This window comes from Lytechinus pictus, chromosome 1, assembly GCF_037042905.1.
Source record: "Lytechinus pictus isolate F3 Inbred chromosome 1, Lp3.0, whole genome shotgun sequence".
In the NCBI taxonomy this organism is placed as follows: Eukaryota; Metazoa; Echinodermata; class Echinoidea; order Temnopleuroida; family Toxopneustidae; genus Lytechinus; species Lytechinus pictus.
This window is the reverse complement of record NC_087245.1, coordinates 25,148,727-25,166,559: the sequence shown is the minus strand read 5'-3', so window position 1 is coordinate 25,166,559 and position 17,833 is coordinate 25,148,727. Positions and strand designations below refer to the sequence as shown.

The 17,833-nt window shown below is 34.6% G+C and overlaps 1 protein-coding gene across 2 annotated transcripts in view; it reads right to left on the bottom strand.

The window, feature by feature from the left end:
* LOC129264906 (uncharacterized) overlaps positions 1-17,376 on the bottom strand; it is a 28,268-nt gene extending 10,892 nt beyond the window's left edge. For both annotated transcript variants that reach the window (XM_064098966.1, XM_064098962.1), the window contains exons 1-2: positions 17,146-17,376; positions 7,231-7,343 (exon numbers count right to left, since the gene is read on the bottom strand). The gene's annotated coding sequence lies outside the window, so the exon portion shown is untranslated. The remainder of the gene's footprint in view (positions 1-7,230; positions 7,344-17,145) is intronic.
* Positions 17,377-17,833: the final 457 nt, after the last annotated feature.

Genomic DNA, 17,833 nt, shown 5'->3' with positions numbered 1-17,833 from the left:
ATCATGAAAGAAATATATGAATAATTGTTTGTTTTTTGTCACATTTATAATTCATTTGTTTTATATTTTTTCAGGTTTTGCTTTTTATTTCTATTTCAGTTTTAGGATTTGACTATATCCAATAGGAAGAGTGGTAAGACATACAATGCATTACTAAAGACTCACATAATACAATATGTTTTGCACAGCATTCATTCAAATAATCACAAAAACCAATGAAAACTGAAGCTTTGGCTAGTATTAACCCAATGAGCCCGATGTCAAAGATAAGTTGACCAAGGATCTACGGAATATGTTATATTAAAATCTTTTTTGTTCAACAGATCAACAATAAAAACAAAATCTCAATAATTAGGCCTTGATTGGTAGTATTCTTTACTGTCTATTGTCTAATTATGGTAGTAAAACTATGCAATGTCAGGTAAAACAAAAAGTTTTACACTGTGGTATAAATACTCCAATTGTGTGGGGGTGGAATTTAGAAAGTCAACCTTAAAAAAAAGCTTTTACTTTTTTTCTGGCACGTTTGGATGAAGTGGTGGGTGCAGTTGACCCACAAACAACCTCATTTTTTCCAAGGCTGATGTGTTATCATCAAACTGTTAGCAGAGCAAAAAATGTGGTTCCACTTTGACTTTAACCTTCAGACATGATCTCAATCATAAACAGAAAATAATCTCTTTAACAAAATCTCTGCTACTTTTTTTTTTCTTTCTCTACCTTCACATTGGTCCCTGAGCAGAGAATAATTCCCTTAGTATCTTCTGATCTGAGTGGTAACACAGCCCCCCCCCCCCCCCTCTTTGATTGAGGATTACAGGGACAAAATTGGGTGAGTGACCTTGGAGATGTATTAGATGGGCACAGGGATTTTTCAAATGTGCATTCATATATATGTAAAAGAATGACATAGCACTACATACATAATGATAATGATAATAAATGATTGGACCTCTCGGAAGAACAGAGCCAATGCTCTGAATAGAGTGATCTATCCATATCTTTTCTGGTGTTAATATATCCAATTTTAATATTTTGTACAATGTATTCTGTTGTGACTTTTATACAGTAAATAAAACCAAACCAGTAATAGTAATAATAAAAATAATTATGATAATAATAACAAAAACTACAGATAATGATAATGCAGCTTTTAAAGGACAAGTCCACCCCAACAAAAAGTTGATTTGAATAGAAAGAGAAAAATCCAACAGGCATAACACTGACAATTTCATCAAAATCGGATGTAAAATACGAAAGTTATGACATTTTAAAATTTCGCTTAATTTCACAAAACAGATCTATGCACATCCTGGCTGGTATGCAAATGAGGAGACTATGACGTCAACCACTCACTATTTCTTTTGCATTTTATTATATGAAATATTATAATTTTCTCCTCATTGTCAAGTGATACGATTAATTCCCCCCTGAACATGTGGAATTAGCATTGTTTAATACTATATGGTTCAGTCAAATTGGTCCTTATTGTCAAATCTATAAAAAATGAATATTGTATACATCAAACAATAAAATTTAAAACAAAAGAAATAGTGAGTGATGGACATCATTGACTGAGTCACCTAGTTGTGCATATCACTGTTATGTGAAAAATAAGCAAAATTTTGAAATATCATAACTTTCTTATTTTACATCCGATTTTGATGAAATTTTCAGCACTATGCTAGTTTGATTTTTCTCTCTTTATTCAAGTCAGCATTTTCCTGGGGTGGACTTGACCTTCAAGGTATGCATTTTATCTGTACTTACCTATTCAGGGGCACAGAGGGATAAAATAACATGAAAGTTGGATCATTTGAAATATGACAAGATTTAAGAACAGATAAGTCAGACCAGATTTAATTTACTCTACAGACTTTTCACTTTACTTGAAGAAAGTGCATTCCACAGAAAATGAGAACTAGTAGCAAAGGTTTTTTTACCAAATGAGAATATTTTTTGTCTGAGTCAATTGTGTCTGTAGACTGTTAATGATCGCCCATAGAAAAAGTAACTAAGATTGGGGACTGTCTGTCTATGTAATATACGCTAGTTTAACATGATACCTTCAGAATTATCACATGAATCCTGTAAAATAATTATGTTAACCACCCCACCCCTTCCCTTTTCCATGCGTATCCTGTGCAGATTTGATACCCGAGTGTTAAGTTTATTCCTCTTAACCAGACTCTATCCCTCCTTGCCAAAAGACCTTTTAAGTAGCCATGAACCTAACCTTGATATTGACTGTTCATTTCTTTCCAAACAATACAACTGTCAACCAATACCTGTCATGTTTTCAAATGGATGGTAAAAAGCACAAGTTCATCCTGAGATCAACGGTCGCATTAAGATAAAAGATGAAAGGTTTAGTGTTACGTGTCAAGCTGCAAAATCACACCCATTATCTTTGATCACCTTGAATCTCATGGAAAGACAGAGAAAAAGATCCTTTCAAACCATGAACTTCAAGGCCTCACAAGAAAGTACATTCACGGGTAGAACATGTTCACTGGTTCATACTCAAAAGTTCCAAACTTGGGTTTATAATTTTATGGATTGCGAATCTTTGCGACACAGTAGAAGTTCGATTTGTCAGCACAAATGGTAGGGTATATACTCAATTCATCCTTAACGTCTGGGAGTAATAACTGAAAATAGTTTTATTCACCATTAAAGCATGTTGAAATAATGTACAAAACAAGAGAAACAAACAATTTTTATTCTTCTAATATATTTCTTTATATCCTCCTAAGACCCATTATAGTTATGGCCTATGTCTATATTTTGAAACTTCCAGATGCTGAACAATATGTAGGCACAGTGGATAAAATGCATGACTACCACCCAAGTTAGAAAGTTTTTAATGCCATTTATTTGGGACAGACAATTACAAGCACATAAAATTATCTGATGGGTGAAGATTTAGATAAAGACCACCCCTCCGCTCCCCCCCCCCCTTCTGCCCTACACTCCAATTCCTCACATTATTCCCTTCTGTATGCCCCTCCCCTAACCATCAACTTATATCTTAGAATCACAACACAACAGAGCCGCTTGAATTGGCCTGGCTGACATTAAATCACTTTCACATTCTAGACATAGCTTTCAGATTACAGAGCGCTGGTAATGATACAAATGATGGTTAGACGTCACACTTCATCACTGATCTTACACTAGTATCATAAGCGGTATGTTCAGCCACAATGAGCATACTGTATCACAAAATCATAAACTTTGACATGATTTTATTTTGGTCAATTTCACAAGGCTACAATGTAGCCTACATGATTGGGTAAATTGCCAATTTGGCTACTGCCAATTCGTCCACTCACCACATGGTCTACTTTCATTTAGTCTAATGCCATTTCATTCAACATTTCGTCTTATAACCATTTCGTCCATTAACCATTTGGTCCAATCATCACTCCATCTAATCATCTTTTTGTCTATGACCATTTCGTCTAATAACTAGTTGGTCTAATATCCATTTCATTTTCATTTGTTTTACACAATTTAACACTTAGTCCAATTAGACCACATTGTATATGGACTAAATGGCTATTGGACCAACTGGTTATTAGACGGAATGGCATTAGACTAAGTGAAAGTAGACCATTTGGTGAGTGGACGAACTGATGGTAGACCAAATGAGAGTAGACAAGTTGGCAATTGGACGAATTTGCATTAGACGAATTAGAAATAAACGCTGTTCAGCCATAATATTTAAGCGTACTGTATCACAGAATCTTAAACTTGACATGATTTTATTTTGGACAATTTCACAAGGCTACAAACAATGTAGCCTACATGACTGCAGCAAAATTTCCACTTATTGCCATCCTGTAGCCTACATGAAAGAAATGTTGAACTATTCACCATATAGGCCTAGGTGTAGATGAAGTCTGAATTTTATACTGATGACTGTGATATTATAAATGAAAACAGAAAAGGCTTTAAAAATAAATAAAAGAGAGGGCTATGAATAAAATTTGACCGTATTAACCATGAATCTATAGAAAGTCCAAGACTAGGGATATTGCCTTCTACATAAAGCCTACATCCCACAAAATTGAAATACTAATTGGCAGCTGGGAGCCATGTCATATTCAGGTCCAATTCTAATCATAACTTGATCATACAGTGTACCACGCTGCTTGCTGGCAACCTGCCAGTACAACAGGGGTCAAAGCCACATTTCAGAGGTCATTGCTGACCCTTCAGGCAAGGTCAAAGGTGACACAACTTCAACTGGAAATTTTCAATTGAGATTAAAATGAAATCTCGACCTGGTACATGGATGTGAGGGGATTTTGGTTGGACAATCAACAGTCGGGTGTACAGACCCTTGTACACTCAGAGACTGTGGTTTCGGGAGTGAATAGAGAGACCTGGCTACATAAATACCTGGAGGATACTTGCGAGCAAGGAATAGTTTATTCGTATTTCGAGCTAAAATGTAAAAAAAAACTAATCTTGATAGGACAAGAATGCAATTTAGAGCTCTGAATACATTGAAAAAATCCTTTTGAACAAAATCAGTTTAAATTCATAGACCTTCAAAAAACAAAGAACAATTAATTGACAATAATTATTTTTAAATGATTTTATAGACCTACACCACGAAATCGCAAATTTCCTCTAATCAATGACATCTAGTTGACAAAATGATACAATATGGACAGTGATACAATCAGTCTAATCCCAATATCCAATTTCATGATCGGCCTACATATGTCACCAGAGCAAGCACCATGTAATTACTCCTTCTTTTAACTGTTACACAGCCAAGCAAAATATATTATTTACTTTTTTTAGAATTCAAGGATGTTTTGATATTGGACTTCGTGGAAAATGATGGAAATGTTCTCTCAATAAACGAGTACTCTTCTTTTTTTGTTCACACATTATAGATATGATACAATTTGTTTATCCCATCAATTATTTCAGTTTTGTAAATACCACTTTAACAGACTACAATTTGGTGCAATGACCGATCAGGAATGAGAATCAGTACGGCAAAGTTTTATGAATGCTTCAGCCACAATAACATTGTCATACCAAGGAGATATCACTCTCCTTGGTCATACAATGACTTTTGTGGGGATAGATGCGAGACAAAGAACAAGGAAAATAATCAAAATTTGAAAATGATGACACAGGTCATTTAACATTCCTTCATATCAACCGTAAACAAATTATTCACAAATTGATTGTGCATGATTAAAACAATAACAGATAACTTGTCTTTTCCTCATGTACATGATGTCCCTGCATTTATGGAATTTGTTGTGTTTTCTTTGAATGCATGTAGTAGCTTTAATGCACACGTCTAAATACATGCTTGTGAATAATGTTGTAAGTTAGAGCAATAACCGGATGGGATATCAGTTCAGAAGTTTTTGCTCCTAAAATCAAAGTCTGTTCGAATATCTTTGAATACATGTAGTACTTAGCTTTAATGCACACGTCTCAATAAGGCCCAAATGTCCACTACCAATTCTTCCTCTTTGTTGCAAGTTTTCTAGACCTGAAAAAGTTACTTGCCTATCAATTATTGTGCTCAACAACAAAAAAATCAATGGAAACTCACACTTCTGTTTGAAAGCCAACACTAAAATTTGAAGCAAAACTATTTGCCTACTTCAGTCAAATAGGCATCACATTTTCAACAGTATAGGGCATTTGTCCCCCCACCCCCCCCCCCCAAAAAAAAAAGTTCTGGGCTAAATCAACACATGAAAAGCTGGATTTGAGTTGAAGTGAGAGGATGGAAGCCATCTGGGAATGCTTGAAGGAAAATTGAACAATTTTTCACATATTTGTAGAAAAATTGATCTTTCAGCCAATCTTGAAGAGCTACAAACCCCGACCCGAAGGTGATGAAGTAAGCTTGGAGCTCAACCAGATGAGGCACTGACACCCTGTTAAAGTGAAATTCAATATTTCAATTTTTGCAGATTTGACAATAAGGAAGCATCTTCATAAATCACAATGCGCTGCAAAAAATGATGGCAATACCACGATTTCAGGGAGGTATCAAACCTTGTTTCACATTATAGGCCTTATGATGAAAAAAAAGTGATATTGCATAAAAAGATAGAAAAGAAATAGTGGGTGACATCATCTGGCCCTCATTTGCATACCATTCAGGGTGTGCATATTTTAAACCAAACTGTTTTGTGAAGTTAATAAGCACAATCACTTTCTAGTACACCCAGTTTTTAAGATTTTTTTCAACATTATCAATGCTGGTTTGATTTTCTCTTTTCATTCAAATCATGTTTTAGCTGGTGTGGACTTGACCTCTAACAACTCAATATTGTTCACAGGCCAGATACCTATAGGTGATTTATTTCGAAGACTTTACACACTTGTCACATGAGCCAATGAAGATCATCTCTTCAATTCCATCACTTTAGCTTTTATTTTTCTTCACATACATGTAGGCCTACACGTACATATGATCTACATAATAAATGCTGGCATTGAAAAAAATTTTCTAAATTCACATTACATTTAGGTGGAATTCAATGGAATACGAAACTTGAAAACATTAATTTCTATGGCTTAGAATGTCCTTTGAGCGAGCTGTGCAGGTCATTGCACTGTATGGTTTGTTTTGTGTTGAGAATAAATTTCAATGCCACATAATATTTGATGCAGGTTACAGGCAATCACTTTTAAGGCTACACATTCCTTTGAGTGCAATAGACCCTCAAGGCTATTTGACATCTTGCTCAAACTCAAAGAAAGTTTCACAAATCAAATGTCAACATTTTCAGGTAGAATGGAGGGAAATGAACTTCTAAGATTTTAATTTTGCAGCGATTTTTGCATCAACTCTGTTGACAGAAAATACAACAAGTGGGTGGGTGCGTTTGTGTTTTATTGTGGATAATTGGACAAAAGGTACTCTGAATAGAATGCACAGTATATCCATCAAGAATCTATCCACCCCCCCCCCCCCCACAAACACACCTGCATGCACAAACACCCTTCATAATCGTTTTGGAGATTAACTTGAGTTTCAACTTTCAAGAGTTCAAATCATGACTTGTAGCATTAGGGCCCACAAGAAAGAAAGTTCACCCATGGATACTAAAGTTCCTGAAAGTGTAACTAATCTCATTTGACATATTCTCCAAAAAAAATATTTGATCTCAAACACTGAAACCAGGTAGCAAGTAACATTTTTCTACCATCTTGAAAGCAAAAATATAGGCCTACCTTCAATTTGCATTCACATCCAAATTATTCCAATGAGCGATAGGGCTACCACCTGCACTTGTGAAAATATCACGGGGCACACCATCATAACACATTAAAACTCTGATTTATACCTGTTGTGACAAAATCATAAAATACCTCAGGTAATAAATTTGAGGATGCTCTCAAATTATCAATAAAAGAAGCACCGTAAGTCTTTAAATTTTGTGGAAAAGTGATTTAAATTGTCATCACACCAACCAATTAAAGGGGGAAAGAAAAGGCCGCCTTGGAGAAAAAGTAGACAAATGAATGGGTTGGGGAGCTTGGGGGTTGACCCATGGCATACATTAAAATTTCACTGGTGTATTTCACCATAAACAGTTGAAAATGAACGTAAATCCATCTCAAATTCAGGATCCAAGCTGTCAACCTAAATATCAAATGTAACCAATCTCTGCTTTGATAAAGGGTCAAAGGTTGTATGATGAGAGATACAGTTGAAGATATTTGAAAGATAAAGCATATTTCCAAGCCTCACCTCCAACATCTGAAATAAATGAAAATGATTTCTTAAAATTGAATGACTGAGGTCTGGGTGTGGGCTGGTACTTGGTACTGCCAAGTGCCAACTTCTGGGCCTTGTCTTACAAAAAGTCTTACAAAGAGTTACGATTGATCCCATCAATCTTAACTCTATGGAAATCCATCCATACCATAATTTTTTCTACAAGAAATTTGCACAATCTCCTTAGTAAACAAAGAAAATCACACTGAATCTTCAAGAGAACGATAATTGAATGAATATACATCATATCCATTATCCAGAAAATATTTAGAACAACTTTGAATTTTAGATGTTGACATTGCTGGCCATCCAGAGTTGAGGTTGATTGGATCAATCGCAACTCTTTGTAAGACGGGGCCAAGGTCTCAATGATCACTTTTATTCTACATCTGTATACACACTTCCACATTATATCAAGATATATATTTTTTGTGTGATTTCATTTGTCATAGTTTTGAAATTTTGTCGATCATCATCAAATTTCCACTTCTGCATTGCTTTGCTGCACATAAAAGTGACACCAGAATCATGAATACGCTGAATGAGTAATGACAATATTAGTACATTATGCAAAAAAAACCGTCTACATGCATGCTGTATCAAAAGGGTCCCTGTATAATAATAATAATATAGGCCAGGGTGCTACATAACTTTTTAGAAGCACTTGCCCTGTCAGGCAAGTAAATTTTTAAATAGTTGGAAAATACTTACCCGAAAATCTATTTCACTTGCCCGAAAAATCCTTGAAATTTTTTTTTTATTACCTCTTCACACAAAAATATTGCGGTTTTATACACCAATGACCTTTTTTTCTCTCTTTTGACATGAACTGATGTACCTTGTTCTTGCATTTTTTACAATGTGATTTTATCTTGCCCACCATTACCAAATTTAGGTTCGATATATAATATCGACCCGAATTTTGGTAATTCTACTGTGAGAATTTTGCCTGCCCAATTCGGGCAAGTAGTTTTGGTCTTTACTTCAAAACACTTACCTGACTTTAAATTTTACTTGCCCTTGGCAATCGGGCAAGTGCTTATGTAGCACCCTGTAGGCCTATTAATATCTATGGTAATATATTTCCTAACATTTCTAATCACTACCAGATTTTTTAGAGGAAATAAGAAAATATATGGAATCAAGTCAATTATAGAGAACTTGGTCTTACATCAATTTAACACCATAGATACACATTTTAACTACACAATCTTGTCTGATTATTTCAAAATTTTCAGAATACAGAACTGACATTGTCAAAACAACTCTATACTTTCTGAAAATGGTAGTCACTTCTATTACTACTGATTTAGTGTTTCCAAAAATGGAAAGAAAAACTATAACATAGGCAGATATTTCATTTTGTCATAGTATACAAAGGAATTATAAAGTTGGATCAGCAATTTTTCAGCATTTTGAGTTCTGACCTCCTTTTGTCCAATTTTTCAACCTAAATAACTGGGCTAAACTTGACAGATGGACAGCAAAATATGCAAAATATCAACAAGACCAACAGTGCAGAGTTAATACTGTCTGGGCCTACAAAGAACTGACCTCAATAATTTCAACAAGATCAACATTATAGATTTAATACTGTCTGGGAATTCAAAGAATTGACTTCAGTAATATCCCAGACAGAGTACTTGGTCAGACCTGAGCATGTTCCAATCAACATCAATGGAGTGGCTCTACTAGGAATATTAAACTACAGGGCTATATTGGTGGAGGTAGAATGCTTTTTATGCCATTGCTATTACCCATCCTGATCCTCACAATTTTCGACCAAAAGCCATTTTATTAATTCACACAAAAATTTCTTGCTTTGAATTTAATCAAAATTATATCCCTCCCACACTTACGTTTCCACAGCAAGATTTTTTTTTAGCTGTATGAAAAACACGATGTACATCCTCATGGTAATATCTCGAGAAAGTTGAGATGCATGGTAGGCCTATAGGACAAAGATACAGTGTAGTGCAAACTGCAAAAGGGACTCAATTCTTCCAAATCTATAAAATGATGGATACCAGTTTGGTCCCTTATCTTATAATATTCAGTTCCAAGACTCATTCAGAAAAAATCAACATTTTAAACAAATTCCTTGGAATAACCAAATATCCTGGGATTCCTGGCACCAAAATATATAGGCCTTTGCTTGGAATCTTCTCTTCAAGTGCTGTTCACCATTATTCATGATATCATTTACATATTATTTTCAAAGCTCAAAGTATTCTTTATCAAATCATTATAAGACTTGAACCTTCAAAAACAATATTAAAAGTATTTTTTCAGGGTCAAATACAAGACTTTACAAGGTCACAGCTGTTTTTAGATCCACTGACCACCTATCGAAATCTGACAGCTCTTCAAATCTTTCCTAGGCCCCCATCAATAATCTCAAAGGATTCCCCCTGTCCCCGCCCCCCAAAAGCGAATCAAGAGGGACTACAATTAGGAACTGCAGACCTCTCAAGTGAGATCTGGAAATATATCAACCTGTTAAATCTTCTCTTTGCAAATATTAATTGTAACAGGCCTATACTTCCAAGCATTTTTGTTTGTCTTTTTATCCTTTCTTTTTTCTTGGGTAGCGTCAGCAGCACAACAGATTTGAAGTCACAGTGTCCTACTTCTGAAAGTACACAAGACATTAGCCTGCACTTTATAAATCTATCCTGTAAAACAGAAGCAGGATTTGGCTCAGCGACATCTGGGACTTGTGCACAGAACTCAGAAGGCCTTTAGAAACCGAAAAAAATTGTATCTGTGCTAGTCTTGTGGCAAAACCAACTTGGTGATGAAGTTTCAATTGGGGTCTGTGTCTGCAGACGAGATTGATAACGAGTTAAATCCGCTTTCTTAAATAACTCGTTACAGGCCGTTTTGGCAAACTAATTGCAGAATGTTCGCATCACACAAATGAATCAATTTAATTTTCATACATGTATGCTCCATCAACAATTGTTATAAAGAAAGGCATGTGGGTCAACCACTTAGAACAGGACGCAAGTGAGAACAGAAAAAAATAAAAATAAATATTTAAGTGAATGATAAATCCCCAGCATGTAGGGGTCAATCAGTATATCTTTTGTTGAGCGTATTAATATCATTCATACTCAAGAACTGAAATCCTACATCATTGCTGTCAAAAAGAACTCATTGCAAAAGGTTAACATCAAAGCTGGAATTATTATATTCAGACAAGCAGACTGTAAGCAACAAAAGGGGATTTATTATGCAAACAACCAACTCTAACAAATATCAATACTTTCAAAAGTAGAATTCTCTATAATGCACCCCATTCCTCTTTCTCTCCCTCTCTCCTTCTTTATTAACGCCCCTTTCTGATTCCTTTTCACCATTCTTATCATAAATTGGGTTAAGGATAGATTGATTTTATAGACAATACAGGGCAGGTCAAAAGAGATATATAGCTGCAAATATCAACTTTCAGCAAAAACATGTTATTGTGTGAAATCAATAAAATCATCATATAATCTATTTCCTGATACCCATTTCATATTGAGCTCTATAACCTGTTACCCGTTTGAAGTTCACTACTCAACTCTGAAGACTGAAATTACACATTTCTCAAAAGTGCAGAAAAAATACATAGTGTACAGGCAAGGAGATATCACCTCTTTGGTACAGGACTATTCTTTTCATACTTCCTATAATTTGCTAGGTGCGACTGAGCTCTCCCAGAAACAGAAAAGGCACCTTTTTTTAAAAATAATTTTCAAATGCATCTATTGCAGGGAGGCACAGGTTGAATCTTTGATACTTTTATGGGCTGGCAGTGATAAATATCATGTCTACCATTTTGATAAACATTATGACAACATGACTGATTTCATAGCATGCAGTCAGATACATGGCAGGTCACAATGTCAGACAACTGACACATACCTAGATCAATTGGAGGTGACAACAAAAAAAATATTTCAATCTGTAAAACATGAAAAACATCCCTGTTGGCTGCTCATAAAAAAAAGTGATTTCACACCCAAACCCCAGGTAGACGTACTTCCTTGGCCCGTATTCTGAAGTCAGGTTTGATTTTAACTCTGGTTTTACAGTTGTGGTTTAACTATGGATAGCCAATTGCAACATAAATCTCTAACAGTAGAGGTTCATAGTATCAGCTCATTTGACTCTCAAATCATTCTTAACTGTCTGGGAATGATGAATAAGAAAATTGTTTTTGCCATTTAGGAAAGAGCAGAGTAAACATAAGAATCATCCCATGTGAACAACGTTTGACACGTTTGGCTTCCAATAATTTCAGCACAGAGTTAGTCCACGGTCTAAGTTAAAACCGACTTCAGAATACGGGCCCTTACATTTTTTATCAAGAATTATCTTCAGATCAGAGGATGCCAAGTATTTTGTACCAGCTAGGACTTATATTAATTCTAGGATATGACATCTGATGCCATATTGATGGCCTAAATGCCCCTTGCACTGGCTTTTGATATCTTTTGTTCCAAATGTGTCCTTTAGAAAAGCGGCCTTGCCCGAAAATTACTGAAATTTAAGGCCTTTTATCAGTTTGAAAGTATTCAAATAAAATAATACTTGCTAGCCTCTTAATCTAATTCTAACTGAATTGAAATTATGATTTAATAGATTAGGAATTACATATTACTATTCTTTTTAAAAGAAACCCTCTGATACCAATTTCTTGAGGATTTTTTTTTTGTAAGAACGCTATGCTGAAACCACTCAATACTTTTCACATAATTTGTAGGTGTCAATGTCATTTTCTGATCTCAAACAAGTAAATAATAAACAGATATGGTTGACAGATGAAAGGAACCTTTGATTAAAATCCTGACAAATTATTGTAAAAGGTTCTGAAATCATGAATTTTCAATGAAAAAAGACCCCAAATTTATTGTTCGATCGAACACACGTGCAGACACGTGAATCTCTTTGAATTCTAACAGCATCAAAAGCAACAATTTGAACAAACTCTTTTTGAAAATATTTTGCAGAACGGCTACACCCAAGAGACAAAATTCAAAGTTAAAAAAAGTCGAATATGGTTCAAAATGAGGTCACAGCTGGTGAACTACAACTCAACCTTATAAAACTGATCAACTGTGAACAGTTTATCTAGTTTCTTCTCTCCCAGTGATGTATATAAGTGGTGGCGTTTCCACTGCCAAATCTACCCATGAAAAAGTGTCCCTGCACTAGTGTATATATATGCCAAGCCCCAACTGGAATCACATCCCCATGCTATTCTTCTCCAGATATTGGGGTTGTGAACAGCATTTACCACCAACGCATCACCAAAATCATGCAGTGAGAACTTGGTTGGTAAGAAAATTACAATAAAGCTGTCAGACAAATAGGTATCTCTGAAAAAAATATAGTTTTTAAGAATTCTTTGCATTTTGTTAAATGAAATGGATCACTGACGATACCTTTGTGATTGACAGTCTAAAGAATAAATGAGACATTAACTTCAAAAACAAAATGACAAGTGATTCTTCTCCATTGTATTCGCGCTTCGAGCGAATAGTTTAATCTAGAAATTGATCACTGTAAAATATTTCTTGTGCATTGGCTTTCAAAGAGGATCTACAAATCAAATTTTTTAGCATCAGATTTTCAAGAGTAAATTTTTTTTGACCTAGTCCAAAGTGGGTCACTGCTATTCAAAATGATGAAAGTCGGCAAATTATATTGTATTTGGCCCCACTCTTACTCCAGGCAAAATATTACCTTTTGAACTCAAATAATAATGTCTCCCTTAGTTATTTATTTCTACTCCAAATGTACACTGTAGAAGGGGAAGGTCCTGATAAATAAATAATAATAAGTTTAGACTCTGCAAGTACACATACAGGATTGTTTATATCAGGGTTTTTTTTTTATTGAGATGAAATATTTATAGGAGTAAAATACCGCTGTTGTTTACCAAGAAAACTACTAACGCAGTAAATATCATATGATATAAATTAATTTACTGAACACAAAAAGGCCATCCTGCATATAGTATTCAGCTCAGTCATATTCAACATGTTAATGATAATGTGCAATACTTTCATGAATTTTAATATTTACAAGTGTTGTAATCCCAGATTCTATATACATGTATACCAAGGTAAATTCTCGATATAGATGTGATTTCTTCTTTTTAGACTTTCAATTTTGAATATTCTCACAAAATTCACAAAAATTATGTTGATCAGCAAAGTTGATTTCAATTTTCTACAATTATCAGGTTAAACTAATAAATTTATAAATACATCCCAAATTACAATCTACAGGAGTACTTCTCTAATTAGCTTTAGGAAGTGGACAAACAAATATATGAACAATTATTTATTCGTGAAAGGGTATCAGAAATGAAGAAAAGTAAAAAAAAAAAAAAAATGCACTCCCTAATCATTAACTTAATTCCACAAATATTACAAAGATTCCATGGAGTCATCAGGAACTTTTGATATTAGGCTATGATACAATTATAATACTTTGACAGGCAATTACACCTCTTCAGTTATTTTTTTTTACAATGTGGATCTTTGAAAAACTCAATTTCTTTAGGCACTGATAAACTGAATAACACTCTAGCCAAATGACCCCATTAGACCGGCAGACTGACAGTATACAGACAAGGATTATTCAATTCACATTTTTTGTAAACGGGCAATTGTCTGCTCAAAATTGTGGCATTTACCAGTCTTGCAAGCCATCCCAACCCCTTCACTTGACCTGGTTAAAAACATTTTTTATTATTATTCCTTTATTTACTATATATTTATCAAAATTGAGTTCAACGAAGGGGTGATTTTTTTTCTATAATAAAAACTTGTGAACTTTCATCAATACAGTACCTCAATTATTGAAGTCTCATTATTGAACTCTAAAGATGGATTTAACACTTGCATCCAGTCAGTGTTTAAAATGCTTCTTTGTGAAAGTAAGCATAACCTAAAAATGTTCTTTATTTACATCTGATGTGGATCAGTGGATGAAAATCTATTGTATTTTGTCAAAATCAATTTGTTGCTGAGATGGACTTATACCCAGGAAGAAGTGGACTGGAATAATGTATGCCTCTCTTTCTATCAACAGATATTCCAAATGTATAGAATTGTATAATTAACAGATATTGGCCTGTCTGGATATTATCATGAATGGATTGACCTTTTTATTCTTCAAAACAATCTGGTCAGGTATTAGAAGACCTGACCTCGATAAAAAAGTTCACAAACTCCAGCCATAACAAGTATCTACTAATCTGAAAAATGACCCCATTACAGAACAATACAGACGGAGGTTACTCAATTCACACCCTATGTAAACAGTCAATTATCTGTTAAATACAGTATTTATAAAATCGCCAAAAGAAATTGTGACGTACACGATCACTGCACTACTCTTTCCTTGACCTGTTTAAGACCCTCTTTTATACTTCAACCCTAAAAGTTGATCAAAAATTAGGGGATGACAGTACCAGTTAAAATATTTCACGGCCATGCATGGTTCATTATACATGTATTTTATACTGGATGAATGAGTCTGATAACCTCTATTTTAATTCAGTAATTGTCCCGTTGACCTGTCAAAGTGTCATAATAATATTTTTCTGGAACCACCATTGAGCGGCATCATCATCATCACATCATGATAATAACCATCATCAGAGACATCTTAATCATCATCATTATTGTCATCGTCTTCATCATCATCAGCCCAAAATTTCATTTTCCATTTCAATTTCAATATCATGTTATTGTCCACACCACAGTCTGGAATATTTTTTGCTCACGTTTTTTAATATTTGTTTCAAACAATTTAAATACTCTCTTTAGATTATCAATCAATAATCAAATGGAAATTCATTCTGTTCTCATTTCATCAAAGGCGTGTTGTTGGTGCTATATAATTGATTATCATCATGACCCGACAATATCCTAATTTCTACAGGTGCTTCATGCCTGCCTAATATTCATTAGGGAAATACTATAATAAAGCCAGCTAATTTGAAAGTAATATCCCAATAAATGTTAAAACTGCCAGAAATTTCCCAGGGATTTCTATAAAAAAATACAATGTAGGCAAGTGTGAATGTGTAGAATAAATCATTGTTTCATAATTTCCACACATAATTTCTTATCGGGCAGGTGTGAATACTATCATCCAAAACGCATAAATTTAGCATTGCACCAAATCATCTCACGAGTTGTGACATTGGACTATAATCACTTTGCATGACACATCTTTCAAAAGAGTATTGCTAATTTTACTTTCAAATTAGATGAACAATGAATAAAGCAGTAACAGCCACTGAAAAATCCCTTTTGAATTTCATACAGGTCATTTTATACACTCAAATATAGAAACTATTGCAACTTGTTAAAGCTGTTTACAAGTTTTCAACCTCAAATCTGATCACAAATTTACCCTTCAAACATTGTGCAATTATGATGATTCATTTCATCCACCCATAGAGTTCCACAAGGATGTTATTCACATAAAATATTCAAAGAATCTCAAGTATGCCTATTTACATTGCTGGTATCAGGAAAAATCAAATCAATGAAAAAGAACCATAAAATATAATTTGGGGTCTAATCTATTTTTGTTACACAAATTTGTTAACTTGGCTCCTCGGTCAATGAATGAGAAAAATAATGGGATTTTTATTACACTTCACATATTCCAATGCATGAATCAAATCTAACCACAATTTTCAAGTTTTGCCTTGTGGTATATTGTCATTTTTATCTTCCAATTCCGATTCTGAGGTCAAAGTACATTACTGCAAGGAAGGAATTCATGTATAGACGTTATCAAATGGACAAAATCAGAGAGGGAGAAGATGGAAGACGCTGGAATATGACGGAGAAAAGATTGGGACAATACTTGAAGTAATGGGAAAAATAAAAGAAAATTAATTAGTATAGAGCACGAGAGAGATAAAAAAAAGGGAGAAAGGGAGTGAGATGACAAATTCACAACCTGAAGTGAGAGGTGAAAAAGATGGGGCATCCTCAAGAATTAATTCTGAGAAAAAAACATAGGGGCAATTTGGGAAGCAAGAGGGGCAAAATTGCCCATCCTCCAAGGTTTTTGCCTACACTGATTTATTACATGTCTTAAGAATAAAAATTACGACAAAAGTTGTTGTGGTGTCAACAAGATAAATCCAAATGCAGTTACTCCATTGAAAACATTGACCAACCCTTCAATCTTCAATGACTTTTGGGTTTTGTTTTTTTCTATTTTCACACCTACTGGCAACCAGTCTCAGCAAAAATAGAAGTGAAATACAGCTCCAAATTACTTTTTCTCTGAATGAATACAAAACTTCATCAACATTCCTTATTACTGCTGCTGTTGAAACTCACCCATCTGTAGTCACCAACACTCTCTATGGGCATTGGTGTCGGCATTTTGCTTGCTTGCTGCTGGTGCTGCTGTTTCAATGAAAGTTCAATCACACAAGCGTCTGTCTTATGAAAATTTGATCTACTAATCAGCTTTACATTCCAATCCCGGCCACATCACGGGAGCAGACCACAGTGCTAACCCTACCAGCAGTAGACCATGCCAACAGCGAGGGCAGACGCAAGTCAAGAGAAAACCTAGGATGTTTGTTGCCTTTTAAACAGAATTCAGCACTACACTCTCCACGCCTTGTTGACTTCTGCTTCTCACAAAAGAGGCAAAGCGTAAAGCCATTGGCTGATCATTTCTTCATTCCTCAAAGTATTATTCTTTGTGTTTAAATTCCACTATACTTCTGTGCATAGCTGTCGTGTAAACAAACTTCTTTTTTTGCCAGTTTCCTCTTTTTATACGCCCACAAACTGCCAAACTCAAGTAAAATGTTTTGTGGATATTTAAAGTGTCATGATGTACATGTATCAGTATCACTATCAGAGCCAATACCTTCAATACTTTGAAAATTCCAAACTTCACATTGTAGAGAGAAATGATGTATTCTCTACTAAAGAGGAGCTTTAAATTGATCAATAGTGATGACCATTCAAGTTGTAACAAATAGTCATTAGGTCTGAAATGAACAAAAATTTC